Source organism: Plectropomus leopardus, chromosome 19, assembly GCF_026936395.1.
Source record: "Plectropomus leopardus strain MGB_pleo_1.0 chromosome 19, ASM2693639v1, whole genome shotgun sequence".
Lineage (NCBI taxonomy): Eukaryota > Metazoa > Chordata > Actinopteri > Perciformes > Serranidae > Plectropomus > Plectropomus leopardus.
The window spans coordinates 7,027,505-7,055,251 of record NC_142194.1 but is presented as its reverse complement, the minus strand read 5'-3'; the positions used below and the strand labels follow the sequence as shown (position 1 = coordinate 7,055,251).

At 41.1% G+C, this 27,747-nt stretch overlaps 1 long non-coding RNA gene across 1 annotated transcript in view; it reads right to left on the bottom strand.

Annotated features, from left to right (window-relative positions):
- The window catches only part of LOC148186293 (uncharacterized), a 154,093-nt gene that overhangs the window by 42,236 nt on the left and 84,110 nt on the right, over positions 1-27,747 (bottom strand). The window lies entirely within an intron of this gene.

Below are 27,747 nucleotides of genomic sequence, written 5' to 3'. Positions count from 1 at the left end.
ACAAAAAAGTGTAGCTGTCATGTTAGTTACATTATCTGTCATGGCAAGAAGAATCACAGTTTTACCAGTAAAAGATCGACATTATGTTTTATCATGCTGGTTGTTTATCTTTCAAGTGTGAAGGTGGAAACCCAAGATTAGTGTAAAACTTTGTCAGATTATGCATATTAATTCTTAAATTGTGCCCAGAAACATTTTTTGGGAGATCGCAGTGACCTTTGGCCACCCAAATCCTAATCAGTTCATGTTTTAGTCCAAGTGGACGTTTGTGCAATATTTAAGAAAATTCCCTGAAGTCCTTCTTGAGATATTGCATTCAAGGGAAAGTTTGTGCCAAATTTGAAGAAATACCGTAAAGTGTTCTTGAGATATCATTTTCACAAGAATGAGACAGACACAGTAACAGTGAACCTTTGAATTTTCACCACCAAAATCTAATCAGTTCATCCTTGTGTCAAAGTGGACGTTTGTAAATTTTCGAAGGTGTTCTTAAGATATCGAATTCACAAGAACGGGATTGACAGGCAGCCCCAAAAAATAAAGCCTCCAGCCACAGCTATCGTCAGCACGGAGGCATAAAAAGAGAACATACACTTGAATCAGCAACAACTTGGGGAGAACACAACAGATGTGTGTCGATACTTTTTTTGGTCACAGATGTAATAAAAGGCTCGAGGGTCAGAACGTCAGATGAACTGCTGCTGTGCCAGAAGGGGTTGCCCCTAGCAACAACAAAACAACTAACTGAAAGCAACTGCTGGTAACACAACAATGAGGATTCAACACCATACAAAGTGACGAATACATACAGCAAAGCATATAGCCTGTAAAAAAGTCAAAGGTAATCCAAGTGTGCCCTCGGTAATCTAATGAGGTATCAGCAAGACCTTTCTTCATATATTGTATTCATTAGTCAATTTTGCTTGATATGCAGCTCACTTGATTATAATTTAACAAAACAGACTTCCATTCAAACTTGGCAAAACGTCTCAAGAGGAATTAAGTCTTGCTGTCAAGTCAACTAGGATGCATGAGCTTGGACAAAATATTGAATAAAATGTCTTGTGTCTGCCTTTTAATGCAATAGACAAAGAGGGGATGGATATGTTTGATGAAAACTGTTGACAGTGTCTTCGCTTGGACTGAATCCAAAGAATAGCAGAGCTCACAGGAAGTATGTAATATAGTGTACAGCGTGGCCTTGGATACCGCTCTGCTCTGGAATTCATGAGTAGTGCTGGATGTGATTATAATAATGGCACTTGGTAATGTGGTGAGCGTTGGTATGTTGGATATAAGGCCCTTGTTTCAGTAAACATTACAGAGCAACGCCTTTTGTACGTATCACGTCCGAGCAGCACTGGTATTTCTCAAAGGGCATATTGTTCTTTAGAGCGATTTTGAGGGTTGAATTCAGGGGTCTACAAATGAAGACTTGTCCTTCAAAATCTGGAGCGACACCACTCTTGTGATTCTTGTGCTGCTCTCAGATCCCTTTTTAAACCTTTGAATGCAAATCGGTTTGATTTATTCCAAAAAGGTGAAAGAATGAATGAAGAATGCCAAAAACATTCATAGTAAGTGAGATACCGAGAGATTCGAGGGTGTTTTTACAGAATGTGAGGTTGCAGAGCCCTGACATGCCAAAGCTTCCCAACACCACGCTGACCTTACACATCCTGCCTGTTACTACGGAAAAACAGTCGCACACTTCCTTTCTGTTTCCTCCTCGTGTTTCCTGCTGTCAGTCGAAGGGACTGCGCCGACACCCTTCTCCTCCCCCCTCTGGGATTTAACCTCATACAGGGTGGAGAGGGTCAGCTTCCTTCCCCATGAGGATGCTTGAGGGGAGGAAGGGCGCTCGGCTGGCTCCGTCTTTGCCCTGGGAGGAGGTGGCAGAGAGGAGACCGAAGATATTTACAGAAAACACAGGCGTGCCCCGCGCATTCTCTCCCTCTGAATGAAAAAAAAGCCGAGGTGGGGTCAAGAGGGATTTCGTGACGAGACACAGAGGAGGAAATGGAATGGACGGATACTTCACTACTCCATCATCTGCACCCTCCCTTTTCCCGCCAAGTGTTTATTTTTTGCCAGATGTGCATGTGTATGTGTGAGGAGGTGTTCCCATAGTTTTAGCCAAAACTGAAGGATTGAAGGGCTACAGTCTCGAAACCAAACAGCAACCTACAGGCCTGAAAAATGACACCTACACAGAAGTGCCAAAACTGCAGTTCCCTGAGTGGCCACTTGGGGCTGGCTCCGAAAGCGAGTCAATCACCAGAGACACCCAGTTAGAAATTTGCTTCAGAAATAAACATTTCTGTGCAAAAAAACTGTTTGGGGCTTTATAGCTAAATTACCCACTCATGACAACTGTACAGAGGTGAATTTTTACACAGTTCAGCACTCATGATGTTGGCCTACATGTCAAACTTGAGACTTGAAAACCAAAACATTCTCACTCCCAACTCTTGTTCAGAGGCCCTACATGTCAAAATATGACACTCCAGAATCAGTTTGGACACTCAGGGATTCATGTCCATTAATGCTCATTACATGTATTGTTTCTTTTAAACAACTTCCAATGTCACATGAAATGTAGTGTCTGCTTGTTAAATGCATAGTCTTTTTTCCAAAATAAACTTAAAATGTAAATCTAAAAACTTTGAGATTAAGTTTTGGAAAAAAAACATGGTTTGTCTTAAAATAAGTACATTTGTGACATGCGTCGCACAACATAATAATTAGATTTTTGGTTTCACATGGGATGCAGGTTCCCGCATGAAAGTCAGTTTCTATCCGCACTTTCCCGTTCTTTGCCTGAGGTGTCAAAAATGCTGCCACATGGTGCTTCTTATACTACTGCTGAAGGGTGCCTTATTGTGTCAGTGTATGGGTAACTGAGGGTCATTGACCAAGTGTCCATATTTGGAGTATTTTAAGTTGAAAATGGGACTCCACATCTCAATAAGCGACATCAAGGTGGCTACTTCCATTATTTTATACAGTCTTTGCTTGAAACCCTGTGAGGACTCAGTCCAACCCACAGGAGCCAGGTATCCTCCCTAATGGTATCACTCCACCCAATTCCTTATTCTGCATCCACTGTTCCTGATATTTGTCTTAATTAATGCGTGCTCACGGCCGCTGAGATATGGCGCAGCTTTAAAACCCAGAGTGGTTTAGTTACAACATTATTAAATAAAAAGCCCAATTGCTAAAGCCCGAGTCATTTCCTGCAAAACCACAAATGAGATGTGAAGGTGAAATGGTCTCTTGTCTGTTTTACAAGGACTGAAAGTGATCCGCGAGACAGACTGTCGCCAGAATAAAGATTCAGGTGAAGGGTCAAGTACTCCATCCCCGAAATCAAATTGCTAAGATAACAGCCTAAAAGGCCACCATCTCCATTTCGCCATCGTTACCATGTAGACATGAGACAGTAAGAAGGAGACATATTGAAATTCCTCAGTCTCATTGGTTAATCTCACACATCTGCGACCTGTCTCTGTATTTTGGAGCTCTGCCTGAGAATTTAGTTCTCATTGCATCTCATAGAGATTTCCTGTAGGATGCCGTGCTGAATTATTGGGTTTGCTCCAAAAGTCATTCCATCTAAAGGGTTGGACTGGTCATCAGGCTAAAAGTAGATTTTTTTTTATCCTCCTCGTCTGTACAGTGCAGGTCTATAAGCTAAAACAAACACTGCAATACAAATGCTAAGTAAGCATGACATTAAAGGCAGTGAATTCTTTCAGACTTTGACTTCTTTTGTATTATTTTTTATTAGTGAGCAATAAAAACGTGAAAAAGGAGCCCTTTGTGAGCATTTACAGGCTCGATTCATATTCCCTAACATTTACTTAGCAAACCGAGCGGACCCCGTGTTGACTGACAGCGGTCATAGCCACTGGCAGATTAATGGGCCATTAAGCCGGCTGTTCAAAACCTCCGACTGGCCTCCTCGGTCATGTATCAGCAGAAGACTGCTGGCTCTTTGAAAGGTTCTCCAAAACGATGGAAAAAAAGGGCAGTTTCTAAGTGCAAAGTCACAGTTAAAAACTTTTTGACACTGGAAAGTTGGTGCAGAAAAAGATGTCTAACAAGCGTGTGTGGAGGATTTGCTGAGGAACTATAACTGCAAGAGAGGACTGACAGCAAAGTCTTTCAATGTCTGGAAGCATTTCTGGGCGATATGGCCTAAAAATCATATCACAATATATTTGGGCTATTGCTTCATTCAAATGGGGCCATGTTTAACTTGTTCAAGAGAAGTGACCATTTGAACGCCCCCCCGATGTGGTATTCATGACCTCGTAAGATTAAATTTTCTGAGAGCTCTGAGTTTATGACTTTTTGTACACGACTTCAATTGTCATAAAAACGAGTTCACGAGTTCCACTTGGACTGAGTATACATCACGACGCACAATATATGTCTCAATATTTCCAAATCTCCTCTACACTGTACACCACTAAAAAACTAAACTACTAAATAAAGTACTGTAAAGGTAAAGTTAGACAATATATTTTTGTAATAATTTTAAATAAAGTAATGTAAAGTTAAAACACTGTCACTATAAACTATATAAGGTACACAAGACACTGTTGTATGGGGTTAAAAAAGTAGTCATAATTAATTAAAACATAAAAAAATATTAATAATAAAGTCAAACAAAGGATTATCATTATAAAACTAAGAAAAGTATTGTTATAATAAAGCTAGATAAATTTAAAATTTGATGAAGTAGTTGCAACAAAATTAGATAACGTAGTTATAATGAAGTCAAATAAAGCACTGTGATCATTTTAAAGTGTTGTTATAACAAAGTTAATTAAAGTACTATTATAATAAAGCTAAATAAAGTAATGATATAGTAACATTAAATAAAGTTGTTACAGTAGAGCTGAATAAAGTACTGTTATAATGAAATACATTAAAGCTGGACCAATGGTGCTTTTATTCTGAAGCGTCTGACTCGCTTGCAGGTGTTTATTATTTTTAGTGTGCACTTTAAGTTTTTGGTCAACAATTCGCTGTTGGCAGAAAGTTAACCGTTACACCGGCGCCATTAAAAGTAAGGATTTATTCACTGTAAGTGGAAAAAAAGAACAAACTCTTCTCCAGCACAGTCAGTAGTTCTGCCCTGAGGGGGTCACTCTTCTACTTAAGCCAACACTTATGCATGACAGTATTTGAATGATTAACCAGAATATTAGGGTGGTAAGAATGAAGAGTGATACAGAAGCTTGTAAAACCGCAGAGAAATTCAGACGATTAACCCCAATCTATCTCATTTCCAGGAACCTTTTTGTGAAGCGTGCAAGTGGCAAAGACGTTTGCTCGAGGACCACACACAGTGGAATCCAACACCTCCACTTTAAGTTAAGGGTTTATTTACTCGGGCACTGCATGTATCCTCCGACTCAAAAAACCAAAAACATCTGCAAACTATTTCTCTTATGAAGGGGGAAAAAATAGTATAGTTTTTTTTAAGATTAATCTCAGGAAAAAGCTGCAAACCAAGCAGTTTCTTCTTTTGCAAGACTGTTCAGCTCACATGGTTTGCTACAGTAGAACAAATGACAGCAATTCAGCTTCTGTCTTGTTTCCCGCCTTACTTCTAAAAATGTTTGTCCCCATCACTGAACTGTCAGATGTGTGCAGGTGCTGCAGAAAACGGCCTGACACTGCACACCTTTCATTCTACAATTCACTACACACATACTTAACAACACTGGCTGCAATCTAAGTTATGTCAGGTTTCCATTCACATGCCTAACAGGTATGAATTACTCAGCGAATCTGACAGAGGTGTTGCTCAGACAAACTGCGCTCAGAAGCCTTAAATCTACACCTCTGCACATTCCTAGCGGTGCTGCAGAAGGTCAAAGGGCCGCTGATGTCTTGGCTTAGAAACAGAGCAGCTATTTTGGAGGAGTGCAGTGAAACTTGTTTAGGTCGAACTTACAACCCTTGAGTATTTATTGTATGCCCTTGGCCATCTGGAATCAGACACAGTACATCAATCTTCTTACACTTGTTATTGTCATGTTAAAAAGTCTATTTATGATTCAAAAACATGCTTTTCTCAGCATTAAAATAAAGCCTGATTCATTTTCAGATCATCACTCAGAGGCCATCTGAACGTTTGAATGTAATTAAGACAAAAAGCAATTAAACTATAGCATGATAGCCTGGGAGCTTTATCGTTGGGTTTATTAAACTTAATGTAATCATGTTTGATTTATTCTAACAATACAAGTAATGCACTGTAGTTAAGTAAAGGTAAAGGTAAATAATCTTCATCCTGATAACTGTAACATAACAGAGAAGCCTCCAGAGAGTCACAAAATTGCAAAAGATTTACTTTAACAGTTGATATTTTGATGTAACGTGCAAAGAAATGTAATATTTGAACCATTATAAGCTGTTAAAATTCAAAATTTACAGACATTTGACATAGTTTATCTTGAGGTCCAGCAGAAGGCACTCTAAATATTCACTTTGTTCACATCAGTTCGACCTTTTGCATGCCCTATTGACTTACTGATCATTAAAGTTGCCATGAAGTGGATAGCAGGAGACATGTATAGCTGCAGCCACATTCTGTTTGGAGTCTACATGACGCCCCCCTACAAACTGCCCCCACCGCCAATTCAAGACAAACCCACCAACACAACAGTTACTGAAACCTGCTACAAATTTGTAGTGAATAACTGTAGCAATAGTCCACCACATAATATATTATACATGGAGACATAATTCACAAGATGTAACCCTTCCCCTTTCCCTGACCCTAACTGCCTCTCTTTTAACCTAACAAATGCTGATGCTTTATTATGGCGTGTGATACCAATGCTGAAGGCAACCTTTAGCGTCTTTATGAGATGCAGCGGGCTTTCAGCTAATGTTGCCCACTGTTAAGCTGGCGGTGGCAGTATCCCACCCTGAGAGCTACTGACGTGTTATGAAGAGAGAGAAAGTCTGAGTAGCGCTGGAGGAAAGGGAGGTGGATGGGCCAAACAAATACAGGACTTTCAACCTGGAGACCACTGTTCATGTCCTGTCAAACACAAAGTCAACCTTGTTTCAACATATGGTTGCATGACTTATATATGGGCGTCACGTTACATGAAATCTAACAGTAACACCATAAAAATTGTACTTATTGTAAGCCAAAACATGATCTTTTATCTAAATGTAACCAAGAAGTTTTGTTGCCTAAACCTAAATGGACCGTTTCAGAACGTTGGCCATGTGTTTCACTAAGGAGACCACTGTGTGTCACATTAAGATGTTTAAGTTGGCCTTAAGAGTTACCGAGGGGTGTGACAACAATGAGAACAGGTTGGACGCATCTGAGAAGGAGCATGTGGAAGATTTTCCGTTTGAACTCAACTTCATGAAAAAGTGAGTTTGAGAGAGTTAATGGTCGCTGTAATTATTTACTCTGTCGGCACAGAATAAATAATTTCTAATCCTGGCTATACTTACACTACAAAGTTCAGCCAACACTGATTCGTGGGACATAAAAAAGGGAATTTTATACTAGAAAGACTAACTTTGGAAGTATCCACTTCATTTGGCTAACTCAGAATGCTGAAGCATCATAGAGCTTCAGTTTAACACTGTGAAGGTTTCACTTTACAGCCAGTATAGACAGTACAAATGGCATGTCAGTGTAGCATTAAGATAGACCTTAAAAAAAGTTTAAATTGATTGAGTCGTCCCAGCGAAGGTGTAGATGTGACCTATGACTGCATAAACACATCCTGCACTGGAGCTGATGTGTTTGCATGTGAAGCATATTTGCAGAAAGCCAGGGACAGCTTTTCACCGGCTCTAAATACACAGCCAGGGAGCGTAAATTATGACGACTCTTACTGTAGCGGCGACCTGTCTGATATCTTGTTGACTGGTTGCCCTGACACATGCACATACAAGCACATGATGAATGCAAATACACGTAAGCCTCCTCTTCATCTTATTTGAGCGGCAAACCATGTGGCTGTAAAAACCACACAGTGAATATGGGACACGTTTAGAGGGGTGTATTTATAAATGGCAAGCCCACCCGGCCTGGCATGCCTCAGATGCTTTGGGTGTTACCAGAACCGGCACCAATAAAGGCCAGCAGCATTCCTAAAGCGGCCGACATTGGATGCAAAAGAGACAATTTTTTTATATATAAGTATAATATGTGAGGTACTGGTCACAGATATCATCATTCATTTCAAATCAACAGTTGTGATATTGAGTTTTTGCAGGAAGCGGTCACTTGTTGACATTTAAAGCGGCTGGGTGTGTCCGCCATGTTGGCTGACACTCGTATATGTCAGGTCACAGGGGCAGCACCTTCCTCTTTAGCATGTCCAGAAAATAACTGCCCTCTCTCTTGTTCACTCTCCCTCTCTCGTTTCAAACACAAACACACACATTCGGCCGATTTTGGCTGCAATCCCCCCCCCGCTATGCAAAGTTTCCATTCCACCATCCGCGGTTTCAAATAAAAACATCCACTGTACTTATTTTTAGTCTCCTAACACTTCATCAAAACACACACTCTAATGCTTGACAACAGCTTGTGGCTTAACAATTTAAAGCCACTTATAAAACAGAGAGAACGCAAAATGGAAAGTTATGGATTTGTCTGAGCAGCTGTCCGTCTGTACGGACGGTTTAAAGGGACAGTCCACCCTAAAATCAAACATACATATTTCTCCTTTCAGCTTGGAGACCACTGAGCTAGCTTATGTTACAGCTCAGCTGAGGAGGACACCATTAATGCTACATCTCCACTGTCACGGAGACAAGCCTCTCATCCATGAGTAGATGCACATTTCCTTCTGCACTGTGATGTGGTTGGTGGGTGTAGTTTGGTAGAGAGAAAATAGTTCCTAAATCGAACTGCTCACAACAAGGTCTGTGGATTATCTTGTGTAACCAGGTCATGATTTGATCGGAAATTGATTGGGAAAAAGAACATTTCGGTACCAGAGACCTTCATCATATTACCTAGTAAAGGTCTCCGTACCAAAACGTTGTTCTTGTTCCCAAAAAATGTCCTGTTATTGCAAATGTAGCAGACAGTGTACAGGATTTATTTGTTCTACGACAATCTGCCCATGGTCCTCCTCTATGCACCTGTTGACTCTCAGATGTGCAAAAGTTTGGCATTTAAATGTATTTTTTTGGCGCTCTGAGCATCACAAGCTGAGTGCCGTCCAGTTCCATTATATTGTAGAGAAGGCAGACATCTCTGCGGCTGATATCTCCAACACTCAGCAACTCACACCAACGCTATCCAGACTGATAAACAGCAACACAGGCAAGAGGAAGTATGTGGATTTTTGACATGAGGGTGAACCGTCTCTTTAAGTCCCTGTGGGGGTTTTATAAGGCCAAATCTGAATTTAATGGAGGTAGTCTTAATCAGATCAGGCCTCCAGATGTCTGACTTTACAAATAATGCAGCCAATAACGATAAAACGTCTGTTGATTTCCCAAAATGCCCTCTAAAAAGCAAAAGTTTGACCCTCTGAATTAAATTGTTGTTATCCTGCAACCTTCAAAACTAAGAAGCACTATTTACATTTTCAACAGCCTAAAGGCAAGTACTCATACACCACTAAAACTGTGGAGGAATCCAGTTATGCTTTGGCTAAATGCCTAAAAGCTGAACTTTGCTTCAACTGCAATTCAGGAAACTAAATATTTATGTATAACAGCATGTGTAAGAAAAAAGGTTTCAGTATGTGAGTATATACTGTGCAGTGTGGCTCAGGATGCCCCATGACTTCCTTTCTTTTGTTTAATGTGCACAGTTGCAAGAGCAGGCTTTAGAGTCAGGAAATGAGACTTTAAGCAGCAAATTTTCTCTTGATTTTATGTTCTACTTTTTTTTCTCTTACTATCAAATGTAGATTGAACAGCAACAGCATGGCCAGAATAAAGAGGCCATGCATACCATAAACCTACAGTCAGACGTTTTTATAGCAATAACTCTTTTGAAAGCGATCAAGAGATTAAGTCGTGCTCCTTTATACGACATAATGCAGCCTTAAAAGCAATGATAATCTGCAAGACGAAAACCTTTTACCTTAATCACCATCAGGAGCAGAAGGGGAGCTTATATTCATGTGGCTTCTCTAAGCAGTGATAAATCACCTCATTTTAATTACGCAACAGAGACATTTTAATTGCATACATCAAAGTTTCTTGCCATCATGAGTCTACCTACTTAAAGACTCTAAAACAATGTTTGCCTTTGTAGGAAAGTTGCATTCCCTGTCAGGGGCGAGCTGCTGCCCCGTCTGCTCCTCATTATGCCTCTAATGATAGACCAGGTAACTCAAGCTCAGTTACCAAATCTGGTTCATCCTCTGCCTTCTCCCAACCTCTTTCAATTGACCATTTTCTCCCTTTTCTTTGTCTGTGCTCTCTTACTTTTTCCCCAATGTATATACTTCCTTTTGGCACCTTCTGCTCTCTCTTTTTCTCCTCCTTTCAAGGACAGTGTGAAGGACTTAATGGCATCTAGTGGCGAGTATTGCAGATCACAACCAGCTGAAACTTCTCCAGTGTGTCAAGCATGAACTCCCGGTTAGGATTTCATTAGTGTTTATTGCTTAAGAGGTTTTTACTGGGAGTCAAATTATCTGCAGAGGTCTCTTTCTCTCCAAAACAAATAAACCCAATGACAAAAACAGCTAGAACCAGCCAGTTCTCATTCCCTATTCATCAAATACTGACGCTGTGTCAGTGCAGAAACTAACGCACAGAGGCACCCTTAGTGGTGGTATCATACGCACAAGGCAGCTCTTTTCAATATGGGTGGGGGGGTCAAACAAACTCTGAAATTTAACCCAAAAGACCGCTTTTCATTTCTCATGTGAAACCTAATGTAAATTGAGTTATTTTAATAATGTAGCGTGCTAGTATGTATAGCATGCTACGTTAGTGACAGATGCAGTGGCGGCACTTGCCGTAAGTGATATAAGTGCCTAGGGCGCCAATCCAAGGGGGGTGATAAATGAGCTGTTAGTTGCAGCCAACAGCTGCTTAGAGGTAACATTAATTAGCTCTCCACCTGCCGATGTTAACACAAATATGTTGCGTATTTTATTTTCTTCTCTCCACATACCCTCCTCTGATGTGCACTTGACTCCACCATAACTGTGATCAAAGTTTGCATTGTGTGTAGTTCAGACTGTGATGACTTGAACTTTTTATTTTTCTAGGCATAATTTTAGCGCCCCCCTGGGAATGGCACCCTAGCCAGCTGCCTATATTGCCTACAGCAAGCGCCACCACTGGATTTGTCTGTTCTGAGCTACTGTAGAAACATGGCGATCTCTGTAGATGAGGACCTGCTCCCCATGTAGATAAAACTGCTCATTCAAAGGTAACAAAAACACAAAAAATCTTATTTTCAGGTCATTATACACTAAAGAAAACATGCTTATTATATTTCTGCCAAAAGACCCCCCTAATTCCTACACACTGGACCTTTAACTCTTTACATACTGTCTGGTGCCAAGACTTCCAGACAACAAAGCAGTCTGTCATTCTTCTCAGCCGTGAGCGCAGCAGACTCGCCGTGTCCCTCAGCCCCAGAGATGGCCTGCCTACATCACCTACAGCGTCTGAAATAGTCTGAGAGCTAAAGGGGGCAGCAGACAAAGGGAACTGTGTTCTGCTCATTCCCACATATGAAATACAGGGGGCAGTGCATGACAGTGACTTGAGCAATCTCATCAAAAATTTGGCTCATGGTGACAACTTGCTGCTTGCATCTTTTTACTTGTGCCACTCGTCTACCTATTGTTACTCTTTGTCGCACAGTTTTTGTCTCTCAAATGCTTTTTATTCCTCCCCGCTCTCATCCTTTCTCTCACCCCGCCTTCCGCTTCTCCCCTTGCCCTTCCACGGTTAATACACATTTTTACATTTCCATGACTTTTCTATGACTTTGAGACAAATTTAAAGACCATACATTCTCTGAAATAACCATCAATACTCCTTAAATTTTTATTTTTCAAATAATATATCCAGAGCAGGATTAGAACTGAATATTTAAATATAACTTAGGGGCTGTTCATTACTTATGAGAGGGAAGGGGGTGGTGCAAAAAGGAGGGGGGGCACATCTTAAAGAAAAAGATTTTTTTTCTATCTTTTTTTGTTGATTTTTAAAGAAAAAAATGTCAAAGGTTTGGCAGGCATGTTTTCTTCACGTGTTATTATACAGGTTTTGGAACAAAATTCCATGACTTTTCCAAAACTTTTAGGGTATATTTAGTTTCCAAAAACCTCTCCAGGCCTGAAAATTGCTATGTGCAAATTCCATGATGATTCCAGGTTTTTCATGACCGTATGAACCCTGCCTTTCTGAATCCACAATTTCATCAGCCATCTCAAGTCAGACGAATGTCCTTCCTCTGTCGTCCTACACTTCCCCCAGAGAGCATTTTCCAAAAAGCTCTTGCAGCCTCGTCCCACCCCTCATGCTCATAGCAGTCACTCCCACAGGATTCTCTTTTGCAAACAAGGGGAAGGCGGGGAGGAAGAGTGATATATTACATCATACTATTGCTGCTTCAATGGACGATGACGATGTGTATACATTATGTGACACATGCATTCACACTAATTCGCAGTTTGAAGATTCTGCAGACTAACACAACAACAACCACAGTAGGATGGTGGTATGATATCAATTTGCAAGGTGGGAGAGTGTCGGGCGGGCTTGTCGTTTTCTCTGCTCAGCACTGGCACATAGATGCACAGTGGGGGTTTTTGGATTGGTGAGACAGTTAAACTGTGTGTGTGACACATAGCAGCTCTTTGTTTGCCTCAGCAGACAGGGGGCACTGGGCTGCTATGGTGGACAGCAGCCAGGATAGCACTGAGCCATGGTTAATAAACTACACCTAATAAACAGCACCACAGCAGCAGCACCTCCCTCATAACACTTATGCAACAGTTCCTCGTCTGCAGACCTTCTAAGGACAAGAGAGGACAATGTGATTTATTTCCTGTTCAGCAGCAGTGATTATGATTGCATTTTTATACACAGATCCGGTTCACACAAGGACCGCTGAGCTCTCAGACCACTCAGTTTCACTGTCGGGTTGTGAGCAGACTGTGGCGAGCGAGGCATTGTATTGTGTGCCTCAATGTATCCTGTATGGGAATAGTAATTGAAAGAGTGTGCTTGTAAACAAAAGCAACATTTACTCTGCAACTTATGAGCCAATAAAAGCTTTCTTTCACTGCACTAATGGATGCTGTGTGCATAGACTATATTAAAGAAGCCTATATGCACACTGTATGCACCAGTCAAGACAATATTACACAGCAACTTTTGTTTCCTTCTTCAAATATGCAGGCATATGCAGTTTTCTAAGCCCTCACTCCACCTTTAGACACATCAGATCTACCAGCTTATCACTGCTCTCAATTCTGTGCTCTCAATATAAATCCAAGGATGATGGAGCATTTTCAGTTGCTGCCCCGAGTATAGACAGTATCAGGTTTTCCTCTTCAACTGGAAGTTCCATTTCAAGAGCCATCAATCGCTTTTGAGTATACACTGCTATTATATAATGTATTTATGGGCAATATGCCTGAACATTTACCTTTTAATTGAATTTTTTTAATCTTGCACAGTGGCAGCCTTTTGCTCCTTGTAGCTCTAAGTGGCTGCACCTTTTGTTTTGGTTGCATATGGTGTTTGGGCTCTGGGATAGCTACAAGTCTAGCTGAAGCATTTGTTGCTCATTATTACTATTTAATTTCTCTCTTGCAACCTTTCGGTTAAAGCATTTGGTCAACATGTCCATTTGTCCAGTATGTGTAGTCCAGTCCAGTCTGGGAGTCAGACACCCTCTCCACATTTAGACTTTCCTTTTTCATTAAACTAGACCTGTATGTATCCCAGTACCCAAGTATAATTTGCAACCAAAACCAGCAGACTTGGTATCAGCCTTACTAGGAGCTGGCTCAGGCTTGCCTTGAACCAGCCCCTAGTAAGTAACTAACTAAACACTTAAGTATTTGTTTTTTATTCCAACTACTAAATTTTACCTTTAAACCTTTCTGTTGAAGTATTTTGGTCAACATGTCCAGTTGTCTAACATGTGTAGTCCAGTTTCAGTCCGGAAAGCAGACACTGTTTAAAGCTCATAGTTAGGGCTGGCTCAGGCTTGTTTTGAACCAGCCCCTTAGGCTGATATGGACTTAGTCTATGGCTTCCAATGATTCAATTTTTACATTTAGTGCACAACTATGATTCAGGTTCTGAGTCACACAGACTGTCTGAACATGATTGTTAACATGGAGGTGGCTAAGTCAGTGGCTAGCAGCTAACAGTGCTAACAGCATGACCAATGCTAAAAACGGCAACAATGCTGACAGAGCTAACAGATGCCAACTTAGGGGGGAATTAGTTGGTTTGGCCTCACGCACTTGCAACAACATCATTATAACAGCTAACCGCCTGTAACTGCTACATGAGTGCAGTGCACAGCGGCAGCTATTAGCTGGTCTACACACACAGGGATTCATATGCACGAACATGCATGCATGGCTGTACCGTCTACTACAACAAAAAAACGGAGAGGCTGGAAATTCAACACACACAAAGATTACGTGACTTCATTCTCTGTTCAGGATCCCATTATTCCATTACATCTTTACATAGTTTGTTTGCTGCTATATTAAAGCTCTGAATGTCACATACCAAACCCTTAAATGTAGTCTATATATAAACTGACTTGACTTGCTGTCTCTATTTTAGCAGATGGCAATATTTTCACTTGTTTTGACAACATCATTCTTATAACTATCCCAAAACATTTTCGGCTTTTAGAAATGCATCAACCACTTAGAGTCAAAGGCCAAAAAGCAATATATGTGCTTTAATCATGCATTTGGTCCAATTAAAAATATAGATAATACGATTTTAAATACTGGCTATGCTGTGTTTCATTTGTTCATTCCGAAAAAGTTATGCATGTCTCTGTGCATGTGGTTAACACATCTGGAAACGTTTGTTTCTGTTGGTGCATCAGTGGCTAAACATCCAGTTTAACAGACAGATGAATGCATGGAACTGACAGAGGTGTGGCTGCTCACTAACTGAGGACCATCCCCTCATATTACTTCACCATACTGAGTCAACAAAGCCTCAGAGTGAATGCAGAATGCATCACTGCCGGTGTGCCCCTGGTTGCAGCTGTCCAGGGGAGAGTGTGAAGAGGTTTTCCAACGTGAGGAGGGTGAAATCCAGCCCCAAGTGCAGCTGTGCTCTGCTGTCCTCAGCAGCCAGGATCAACTATGTGGGCACGTGATGCCAGCGCTGGGTAAACGAGGAGAGAGGCAGTAACACATTGAAGGTCTACCCTCCGCTTCCCGCTCTGGTTGGGAGCAACGTGCAGTGTGGTCAGAGGCCTTGGGTGGTCGCCCCAAACGCTGCATGGAAAAAGTTGTGTTTAACAACTGAGAGTTCACCACAGCGGCTTGTGTTACACACACAGAGCGGGAAGGTTGGCAGCATTCGCAGAGAGGATTAGAGACAGAAGGAACTGAAATAGTGACAAGGGTTTTCTAGAGATAAATATGTTTTGATATTGCAAATTTTTGACAGTTAAGCTATGAAAAAAGTCTAGTGGCTAATTTTTTGTTGGTGTGTGACGGAGATTCCCTAACAACTGGTCCTCCAGAAGTTTCAAATTCTTGGGTCTGTTGTGGTAAAATTAACCCCTTGAAACCTGAGAAAATTGGTTTAATCCCAAATCAAAATCATGTAAGGCACTGAACAACTTCATAATAAATTACCAAAAATTAGCAAGGTAACAGTAAAGAGTTACAAGAAAATTACCAAAAAAATTAGCACATAAAAAATAAAAGAAAAAACAACAGAAAACAAAAACAAAAAAAAAGGAAATAGCTTAGACTGGAAAGTATATATTTATAATTGAATAATTATTTTTCAATTATTATTTTCTATCAAACCAATTTGCTCTGGTTTCAAAGGTTTCAATGCTTGTGAAAGGCATTTGAACGAAACACAAGAAACCGATCACCAATCACAACTGATCAGCTTGTGGCATCGCCACTTTTCTTCCTACATTTTTTAGGGTCAGGGCCGGTTTTACCTCCCGACACAGTGCAACAGGTCTGATCTTCTTTTTTTGACCTCACTTTTGCTGACCTTGGCTCCTCCCACTGAGGTCAACATGCATTCCCAGCTGCTGCAGCCCGTCCTGTCCACACACAAGATGAGGGCGTATAGCTGCCACACATCCAGCAGAGCCATGCAGGGGCTAACTCAAAGCTCATGGGCACCACTCACGTGGCAAAAACACCTGACATAGCCACACAGGGCATGCACACATACTAAAAAAGTGATACTCAACTTATGGCCCCTGGCGCAAGTCTGGCCCCCAATAGGATGCCAGGTGGCGACCTCAACCATTTTCTAATTTACAATGAAAATAAAGTGATTGGGAACTGTCCTCAAATCCAAGAAATGTCCTAAAATCTTAGAAATGTCCTAAAATCCAGGGGATGTCCTATTATCCTAGAAATGTCCTTAAGTTCTAGAAATGTCCTAAAATCATAGAAATGTCCTAAAGTCCCAGAAATGTCCTAAATTGTTCTAAAATCATAGAAATGTTTACTTCATAGGGCTGCTGTGACTAGATCCTGGCCTCCTGTCATTTTTTAAAGTGACCCCCAAGTTGAGTATCTCTGAACTAAAACATCATCGTAATAGTTTGAATAGACTTTAATGAGTGCTAATATGATCCTCCAGGTTGGGGATTTAGGAGGTTGCAGAACTTGAAATACCGCTAAGACATTTTTACAGCTCCACTCTCTGTGTAGTGCCCAAATTGGGAACCATGCGGCCATAATTGTCACATGCCGATTCTATTTATGATGTCTTGGCATCTCTGCTGAATGAATGTCATGCCAGTGACCCACAGTTTGAATCTGATAAAAACATCCTACACCCTGGAGCCCAGAAAAAGGTGGCAAAATTGCTAAGCAAAAATGAAGAGTTCCCACTGCGTCCATCTTTGACAAGGTTGCCAGGAAAGATAAATGAATTTCTCTCAAGCTCCACTAAATAAGTCGACAATAGCCCCATTCTACTTGAGTCCAAATTTGGGAAAAGGGGAACAATTTGAAAGCTTGTGAGGAGCTGTCAACCAGATGCCGTTGGCATTTCAGAGGGGGAAGGAGGGTGCAGGGGTTGGAAAATGCCTCTGAACAAAAAAGCCATGGTTTTAAATGCCTTTCTCCGCCTTGTGGCAGTAAATCTGAATCTTCCTTGGCCTTTTGTTTGGCCGGAGTGAGCTATTAGAGAAGAATTCAGACAGAGTGTGTGCGCAAATGAGGGAGCTTTCAGTTATATTTTATGCAAAAATTTGTTTCGTGGTCAAGTGCACGCTGTATATTTGCACAGGCAAAATGAAACTACAATTGACAATGGCACTCAAACTAGAGAAACGACAAACCAACCATTCTTACATTTATTACAGAGGTCACTCTGGGGGTAAATCTCACTTTTTCACACATGCTGTAAAGAATATTGGCATAGAAAACCACCAAAATAAAATCAATGTAAATGCTAACAATGTATCCTCTGAGTCTGATTAGAAGCTGCTAAATGGCAGCAGGGGTTACATTGCAGCAGGGTGTGTCCCCCTGAAGGCCTTACATGAGAACATGCCTTTGAATCCACCTGATATCTCACTTGATGCTCTCTGACCTTTGGCAGTGCGCAAAGAGAATGCACAACGAGGGAATGCAGTAGCCGCAGCTGTGTATATGTATGTGTACTGCATACCTGCTGTCACTGTGCAGTGCGCATACTCACAAGATCACGTCAAACTCAGTCTGGAGCATTTTTTTTCTTATCCAATCAGAAATTCAAGTTGACTGTGGGTGTTTCAGCATTTACTTAAAGGGTGAGTCCTGTATTTTTCAACCTATTTTCCCATGTTTTGTGTCTAAGGGCCTTATTTAATGACTAGAATTAACACCACACAGTTGTATGCCTTCCTTATCCTGTTAGAAATTTGTGCAAAATTTTGTCATAATCAGCATATGGATTCTTGAGTTATGGCCAAAAACATGTTTTGTGGGGTCACACTGACCTTGACCTTTGACCTTCAATCACCATATTCTAGTAAGTCCATTATTGAGTCCAAGTGGACGTTTGTGCCAAATTGAAAGAAATTGTCTTTGGGTGTTCTTGAGAGTTCACAAGAAGGAGACATAAAATGATACAATGACCTTGACCTTCGATCACCAAAATCTTATCAGTTCATTCTTGAGTCCAAGTGGATGTCCAAATGCTAATTTGAAGTACAATCCGAAAACAAAATGCCTCAAAGCTTGATCATCGTGGGCACAGAGGCATAAAAAGGATCTTGCTCTTTAACAAAAAGGTCTGTCTCTATGGGGATCCTCTCTACAGAGTTTCCAGACTCTTAGAATCACAATCTTAGCCTGTCTGTGGCAAAAACAAACACTTTTAGTGGATGTAAACTGACTGTGTTCACAAGCCTCAAGTGGTTACACTGCAACCTATTTCAGCGCTGCTGGCTGCAGCTCCCTCGCTCAATACTGGACCAATTTAAAAATTTGTTTCCATTAGTTACTAAGACCCATGTTGGAATATACAGATACCTATTAAAAAAAACCGTCTCTTGTGCCACCTGCTTTCAGCTCCCAAGCTTTCTTGTCAGCGTTTTAAAGAGTCAATGTTGAAACAACATGCAATAAAAAGAACTGTCACATTAAACTTCCAAACTCAGCAAAAACTTTAGTAGGACCTTCACGCCAAAGAAGAACAGAAGAGCTGTTCTGTCTTAATCGTGGAAAGCTTCTCCTCTCTGAGACAACGGTGTGTTTGGAAATGCTGTTAATCATGCGGCAGAGGCAGCCACAGTCACAGAGTCCATCTGGACCAGCAGCCCCGCTCCCAGTTCCAACCCTTGTTCCCATGCTGCCAAGGTCCAGCTGTGCACAGTCTCCCATCAACACTGACAGACACCTCTTTGTGCGAGAGGACATACGACCGGCTATAAAAAGGGTACAGAGAGAACTGTGGAACATTTAACAAGTATTTAAAGGGACTGATGGTGGAGGAATATGCAGAAGGGGGAGACGGTGTGTGAAGAAAAAAATAAGGAAGCAGAGGAATTAAGACGTAAACTTCGCTGTTTCCTTCCTTTCTTTATTTGTCCTTTTGGCGCTGATGCACGATAGCACATCCGCCGGCCACATGCTGCCTCCTTTCACACCCTCTCTCCTAAGTGGCACCAACGTGAGAAATTCAGGGTGCTTTCCTCATGATTAAGGCTCATGATATTCCTCCGCCTGTAAAATGCATGATCATGAGTCACTCTACAACCATCTGAGGTTTCTATCATTCATGTTCCCTTCCTGTCCTGCCCTGATGACAAGCACAAGCTGTGTTTTCCCTAATTTGGGGTGGAGGTCCGTGTGTGAGAGAAATACACACACCCAGGATGAATAATTCAACTCCTGAGTCAGCACGGAAACATTAGACCTCTCTCCCCTTTATAAACGTTTGGACCGAAATAGCTACAATTACAAGCAGCAAGACAGTTGTAACCTCAAAGCACGTTGTTAACTCAATTTACAGAAACTTGGGCTGCTTTAAAATCCTCATGTAAGTGTAAAACAATTTGTAACAAACAATCAGTATGAGGATTTTTCCAAGGTTTTTGGGCACACAAATGAAGAAGTTAAAGGAAAAGTTTGGATATGTTGAAGTGGGGTTATATGCGGTACTTACCCAGAGTCAGTATTTTACATACAGTAGATGTCAGTCAATGCCGTTTGTCGAAAAAGGCAGATGTATAGACACAGAAGAAGAATCTTAGCGGCTCATTATGTGATATGTAGAAATTCAACAGGCAACTCAAGCTGTTTTATAGCTCTGTTCAAAGCCAGACTCCACTGACAAAAAACAGTAATTAAACATCTCTAAACACTGGAGCTGCTGGTCTACTGCCGTCTCAAGCAGCAGAACTGTAACCAAATCAGAATTATGTCGGTCAGATTTAGCTTTTTAATTTATCATTCATTTATTATTCATTTAATCGCTCCAACTCGCTCCAACTCTTCGGTAGTGATGGAAATACAATGCCAAAGCTTGCTCAAAAGTCCTTCCAAACTCAGTCTGCATCGAGTTTAAAATCCTGAGAGAAAGAGATATAATGAGGAAGTAATCAGCATAACATTTCCACTGACCTCCATGCTGGTTTCTACTGTTTACTAATCTGTTCTCCGGCCCATCCATGACGTCGTGACAGAACAGAAAAAAAAACAAACAAAAAAAACAAAGGCATACTCATATGCGTAACAGTTCTGGTCTACTAGCAATTTGAAGGCAGTCTATCACCTATTTGAACAGGTTTTCCTGCTTTAAAAAACTGCATACATGCGCTAATTTTGGTGAATAAAGGGTATTACTGATACTTTTAGATGGGACTTTTTATAGGTGGTTAAAACACAGTTTGCTGCTGACCCATCCACACTAGTATAGTGTTTAGCTTCCATGTTGGTACTTCTGCCTGCCTCTCTAAACTGAGGGCATGCTGGACAACATCTACAGTGCGTATTGCACCGACTATGGATAAGTACCTTATACAACCCCACTTCAAAAAATCCAAACTATCCATTTAATGAAAAGCAATAACTCATTTGTTTTGTCCAGTACACATAGGCTGCAGTCAGGCAAATTTCTCTGTGTCAATTGCAAGCACTCGGCCAATCCTGATGACTCATACCTTCCAACACTGGCAAAGAACCAGTCAGAGATTAAAACATGAAGGACTTCATGCGCAAAGAGGAGTTCTCACTACCTGTGGCTGACCAGCAGAGGTGCTGTCTTGTAGCACATGAAAACACAACAGGGGTCTTCAAGCAAAGAGACTGGATTTATGAATGGTTTGAGCTGAAGGACACAGAGAGGATTACTTCACAGCTGTATACTAATCACCACAAGCTCAAAAATGATTACTTCCTCTTCATAAATCGGACACAACCACGTTTCTTTGAAATGATCTTCATGCTGTATGACAGTGAGACAGGCAGAGATTCTGATCAGTGTTTCCTCTCCTGTCCTCTCCTGTCCTCTCCTCTCCTGCCCTGGCCTGCCCTCTCCTCCGCTCTGATGCGCGCCACAGAGTGGCTCCAGTGGAATGTGATGACCACGGATCGGACAAAGCCCTGCATTCATGGCCCCTCGTCCCACTCTGGAAGTTTGCGACTGGGAGCCTTGATCACAAAGTGGGGGGTGGTCAAAGTCCATACACCCTTCGCCTGTCCTGTCAGACGCTCGCTGCCCTCCCCTGCATCACCACATGACTGTCGGCCGCCACATCAGCCGCACAGAGAGTAAAACAGTGATACTCAATTTATGGACCACAACCCAAATCTGGCCCCTAATAGGGTGCTGAGTGGCCCCCACACTTTTTCTAATTCACAGGAAGAATATAGTGATTCACACTAGGAATTGTTCTTATACTCTTAGTATACATAAAGTGCCAGAGTGTATAAAACAACATCAAAATTTAGATTTTTTTTTCATCATAAAAAGTGCCAGTGGAGGATCCCCAACATCCCTCTTGACAGAGTTCATAGCTGAACCCCTAATGTCCTAAAAATCCTAGGAGCGTCCTAAAATCCCAGAAATATCCTAAAAACCTTGAAAGAAACTAAAATCCTTGAAAAGTCCAAGAATCCCCAAAACCCTTTAAAAACATAGAAATGTCCTGAAATCTGTAAAATGTCCTACAATCTAGAAACGACCTGAAATCCTAGAAACATCTGGAAATCTGACAAACATCCTAAAATCCTAGAAAAATGTATGGGGCTGCTGCGACTGGCCCCTGGCCTCCTGTCACTACGCAAAAGTGGCCCCCAACCAAAGCAAGTTGAGTATAGAGGATGTAGATCCCCAGAACAAGTGCTGAGGTAGGAAACTTCCTGTTATCTCTATCTTTAAAAACTCACAATAACAAGCAGCTTGGGATGCTTCCTGCATGTGGTGTGACATCATAGGAAGGATAATTATCTGAGCACAAAAGGTGGCAAGAAGAGAAATTCATCCTGGAACATCTCTTAACCACTAAAAGCCCAACATCCATTAATTTCAATGGTTGCATGGGAGATTTCAAACAAAGGCAGAAAATAAGGAGAACAAAATTAAAGCTAAATCTGTGTGTTTGTGCACATGAAAATATTACTTCGATGCTGGTTCAGAGACTTCAAACCAGATAACATATACAAAGCTCTACATACATCATCTGCTTCCTGCCCTCCTGCCAGTCTGTCTATACTTCCTCTAAGTATCTAATACAGTATCCATTTGCCTCCTTTGTGAAGCTAATATAATAGAGCCAGAGTGCCTCAGAGGCCTCTCCACTAACCTTGTATCAAACTACTAACAGCAGTTACCATGCAACCTCACACAAACATGCACAACGCATGCAAGCATGTTAATGGCTTCTTATTGCTATGCAACCTGTATGTGTGTAGCTTGATAGACTCAGAACTGTACAATGACTACAAATACATGCACAAATCTGCTTAAAATGAAAGGTGTGGTGATATCCTAGATTGTTCTAATCATCAGCAAATCCTATCAAATGAAACAAGTCTTAAATCTGAATCCAAAGCCTTATTGTTCTGTAGAACAGAAATCCACTGCTCTCCAAAATTTAGAAATAGCCCAATAAGCTTTCACTGGGTGAAAGGTTTCCTCCTTATCATGAACATGAAGACTGTATTTTATTTTGAGGCGCTGTCACACACACTGTCTTGCAGCTATAAGTACTGAACCCAAATCTGTGGTTGAAAATAGTCCCTACCAAACTCACCATGTAATTCTTTTTGAGTAATTCTTGCTAATAAAAAAGTATTTCTTTGACTGATATTACACAGATTTCATGGGATTTGTTTGTAATGATGAGAATGAATGATTTTACGGTTGTATGTCTCTGCGAACCAGTCAAGTTGAAGTTTACATCCTTGTCTTTCCAGACTCACGTGTAGACATGATAGTTGACAATGCTTCATATAAAGATGTTGCTGCAAAGAAGCTACAAATTGTACAGTATGGATGCTTCACACACACACAGCAGCACAGAAGATCTACACAATCAGCACAGTTTCAAAACTGACACCCAAGATTAGTGTCACCAATTCAGTGTCTGACCAAACGTTTCTCCCTCTGTTCCTGAGAAGTGTTTTTCAGATCATAATGATGATGTTATAACATCTCACACTTCATTCTATCCTTTTAAACATTTGTGTGATATTTTTGTCATCCCTAGTGTATGTATTTTTGAGTTATGGCCAAAAACATGTTTTGTGAGGTCACAATGACCTTGACCTTTGTTCACCTAAATCTAATCAGCTTATTGTTGAGTCCAGGTGAACATTTGTGCAAAATGTGAGGAAACACCGCCAAGGCCTTCTTGAGATATCATGTTCACGAGTTTGCAGTGACCTTGACCTTTGACCTATGACCACCAAAATCTTATCAGTTCACTGTTAAGTCCAAGTGGACATTTGTGCCAATCTTGAGAAATTCCCTCAAGATGCCACGCCCATGAAAATGTGACTGATGGACAGACTGACAACCCAAAAACATGAGCCTCTGGCTGTGGCTGTTACTATTGTGGAGGCATAAAAATATACAATCTTATAGGTTTTATACTTAAACTAATGATACCACAAAATGTAAAATGTATGATCCAACAACAATGAATAAAAAAAAGAAAAGAAAAAAGAGAGAAAAAAGGGAAAACAAACATAATCTGCTATGATTGAACACTAGTAACCACTAAATACCATCACACACTTACAAGATTCTCAAACTACTGGAAACCAGCCCACACCAATGTTGGCTTTTTCACTTGAAAAATGACATCATCATCATGAATACTGACACAGCGAATTATATATGAGCCCTTTTGGAGACTTGTGAATGCTGCTTAACTGACAAAACAAAATCCAATTGTCTTTCTAGCAAATAAAGTTATGGTGCATTCCAATAGGGGGGTCCCACTTTTGTCTCTAAAGTTTTTGCATTTCTGCTGCATTTTTGCACCACCCCTACAAGAAATTTCTCAGAAAAGTCAGATTTTATTGGCCCACGAGGTCAAATTCTGACTACACCAAACATACTTGCCACGACAGGGTAAAAAAAGGCCTCAATGATAACTGGAGGACTAAAAAGAGGTAGAGGATAGATGCATAATGAGGAGAGGTGGCTCATTGCTCCAACAGCAAACAGTCAGACCACACAGCAGCTCCGTCTCACACCACTGGTGACGACCTGAGATGAGCCCTCGAGGCTCCTGTGATTTTCCCATCTGGAGGCCCATTACCTCAGCGGGGGATCTCTAATACTGTCATCAGATTTAATGGTTGATTTCCTCCCCTGTGTTCCTCTCCAGGTGTGGCCACCCTCCTCACAGACTGCTCCATCCACAATTCATGAGAGGAAACTGATGCCAGTGCAATGGCCTGTATACTTCGACAGATACAAAGAACGCTGCAAGTCAACTTTATTGAAGTGTGCAGTTTCAAAGCACGGTGGGATTAAGAGGAAGCTGTGGTTTGACCAGGGCGCTAGATTAAGAAGGAAGCGTGTCAGGTTGACACAGAAAGTGGTGGGTGGGGGATGGGTGGGGGGGTGAAGAAGTGAAAACACCAGAGGCCGGAGAGGGAACAAACGAGGACTTGTTTTCTCTGGGTGTGAATGTTTAGAGAACACTTCTGACCTCCCTGCCTTGTCTATTCTTACCTGATAAGATGAGGGTCAATGGTGAAAGGTGAAGGATGTTTCAAGGACTTGGGAAGTCTAAGTGTGTGTGTGTGTGTGTGTGTGTGTGTGTGTGTGTGTGAGTGGGTGTGTGTGTGTGTGTGTATGTGTGTGTTGATTTATATGTCAAGAAATGACAGAACTGTTGATGAGTTAAGGTGCAAAGACTGCATAAAACAATCGTAATACACTGGGCTGCTATTTTGAAGCCTCAGGTTCAGCGTTTTGACCGTCACCATCTTGGATTTTTGAAGCCAGGATGAGAGCGCAAAGCTTACCTTTATATGCTAGCTGCAAGCTTGGTTAGCTTATTTTTTTCAGCTATGGTTACTGTAATAATGCCAATGCTAATTTTTGATGGTTAAAAACAGGCTAGAAATCATTACAACACGAACATCCAACTCCCCTGAAGATCTTTTAGTGCAACCAAACGGCAACCAAACCAAAGACAAAAATGTTGAAATTAACTTTCATGAACTACTAGTAAAAACAGCAGTAGTATAGTGACTCCTGGATTTATGATGTTACAGTATTTAATGTTAAAAGCTAACACTCCAGATATTTGTTTCGGTGGTTGGTTGCAGGATGCTGCCTGGTAGCTTATTCGTGCAGACTGCATGTGTTCATATTTGGCAGGCTCTGTAATGCCTGCAGCTCCACACTCAGGCGTTTACAGGTGTCACAAGGCTTTTATTTACTTTATGTGTGTTTTAAATCACCATATTTGGAGAGAACTCTGCTCCCTGATTAAAAGTGATCTGTGGTTTTTGGAGACATATATGTAAGCTCTTGTGTGCTGTCACCTGCGAACGCTGGCAGAAAGCTCAGTGTATCATTTATTTTGTCTCTTTCCAAATGTGTGCATTCTCCACATCTCTCATTTAAGTCAAAATGAGAAACATCTAAGGGCCAAACACCTCCGCCAAACCGCATGACATGAATTATAGAAATCATGATACTTTTCCCTTCCTCCTTTGGGTCACTTTGCTTCCCCAAAGTATACAGTTTAACTGCTAAGTGACGACAATACCACATACGGAAAGGGAATAATTTCTTAAGTGCTGGATTTTTCAGGCAACATTTAATCATAAAGCTCTTATTTATTGTTTTTTAATTTTTCCTACGGGTATTACAGCCTTCAGTTCAGTATCATTGCGCTCTAAGTGGAGTGGACAGCATGCTTGCCTCCTAAGACATTTCCACTATGCAGTAATTCACAACATACTCTCATGGGCCACAAGACAGGGGTGTATATATAGGCCCCTCTAACATTTCCCTCACGTTCTGAGGCCGGCGGGGAGATCGACTGGGAAACACTTTTTTCAGCAGACACTCGCAGGGGAGGAATTTCATACGAGGGCAGGCTTTTCATGCTTTTCTGGGGCGTATTTATAGCGGCTGAGGTCAGGACATGTGTGCGGTGGCCTTCTTTAAGCTGGCCATGTTAAGTGATGCTGAGGCCAAAGGGGTGGAGCAGTGCCATGTTATTCCAGTCTAAATCTAAACCTTAATGTTTATGACAATAGGAGCAGACCACGAGGTGCAAAATAACGCGTGGAGCGGCCTCTTAAAGGCCCTCCACGTTTGAATGCTGGACACTGAGGAGGTTTCAAGGCAAAAAACTTAAACCTGCAAGCCAATCACATAGCAATCATTAGAGAGCTTGAGAGCTCATGGTATGCAAGTGGACAGAACAGATACTTCACAGTTACATCTAGAACTGGAGCCCAAAGAATAAATTTGAAGGCTGATCATATCCCTAGTCTCGATACAGACCACAACACAAAAATCTAACATGATTTTGGCACCATTTAGAACAGGAATGAGCTTCAGAAATGAATATGTGTAACCATATATACAGATATTTTTCAGATGTTTTTCCTTTCCATTTTTTTAAAAATAATTCTCTTTGCATGACTTTTGCTTTACAAAACGTCCACATTAAAACACAAAAAGGACTCTAAACTTTCACTGGCAGGAGCTGTCTGCAGCTGTCTCCCCTTTGTCACAAAGGTAGTGAAGTGTTCAGGCTAGTTTACCTTTTTCTAAACATCAACCCTTCAATACAAGGATGAAGGAGCTCAGTTAAACAGATGAGTGATGCTCTGGACACGCGAAAGCTTTCTTTCCACTCTTCATTGACATCGATCCCACTCTGGGAATTGTCCCAACATCTGCTAATCAGCCCAAAGACTGTAAAAATACGTAACTATTCACAACATTGTTGCTAACACAACGTCAGCAAACCAATGGTCCACTGTTATTGTGTCTAGCATGTGCTTATTGCACAAAGCAATGGTTTTAGTGACCTAAGACACAGTTTCCATCTGAACCAGAGGCCAAAAAAGAGGAAATATTAGTTTACAAATATTTCTGACATTTTTCATGTCGACATGTTGAAAACAATAGTTACTGACATTGAATAGTGCGAACCTAATTAATTAGCCCAATTTAGATCATTTATTTTGAGTTTCCATCTATAAAGCAATGGTTTTAATTATTTGTTAATACACCTCAAATACCCCTGAATACTTGGTCAAAAGGGAAAAAAATGGCTCAAACATAATAATATATGATGACAAAATGTACATGTATCTAACATTTAATTTATTCTTGTTAATATGTATTTTTTATTTGGACAAAATTCAGTGATAAAGACAGACCACCAGAGTAACTCCCGTCTACAGCTCTGCTCGTCTCTGTAGTGGAAAACCAGGCTATCATCTGTCCCGCCCTGTCCCTTCAGAACAGATTAGTGTAAATGATCCTCACTTCCAATGGTAGGTAACACAACACAGATTATTATTCTGTGCTACAGGGGTTTGTGTGGACTCTTCCTGTGGCATGAATCATTAAACAGGCGAC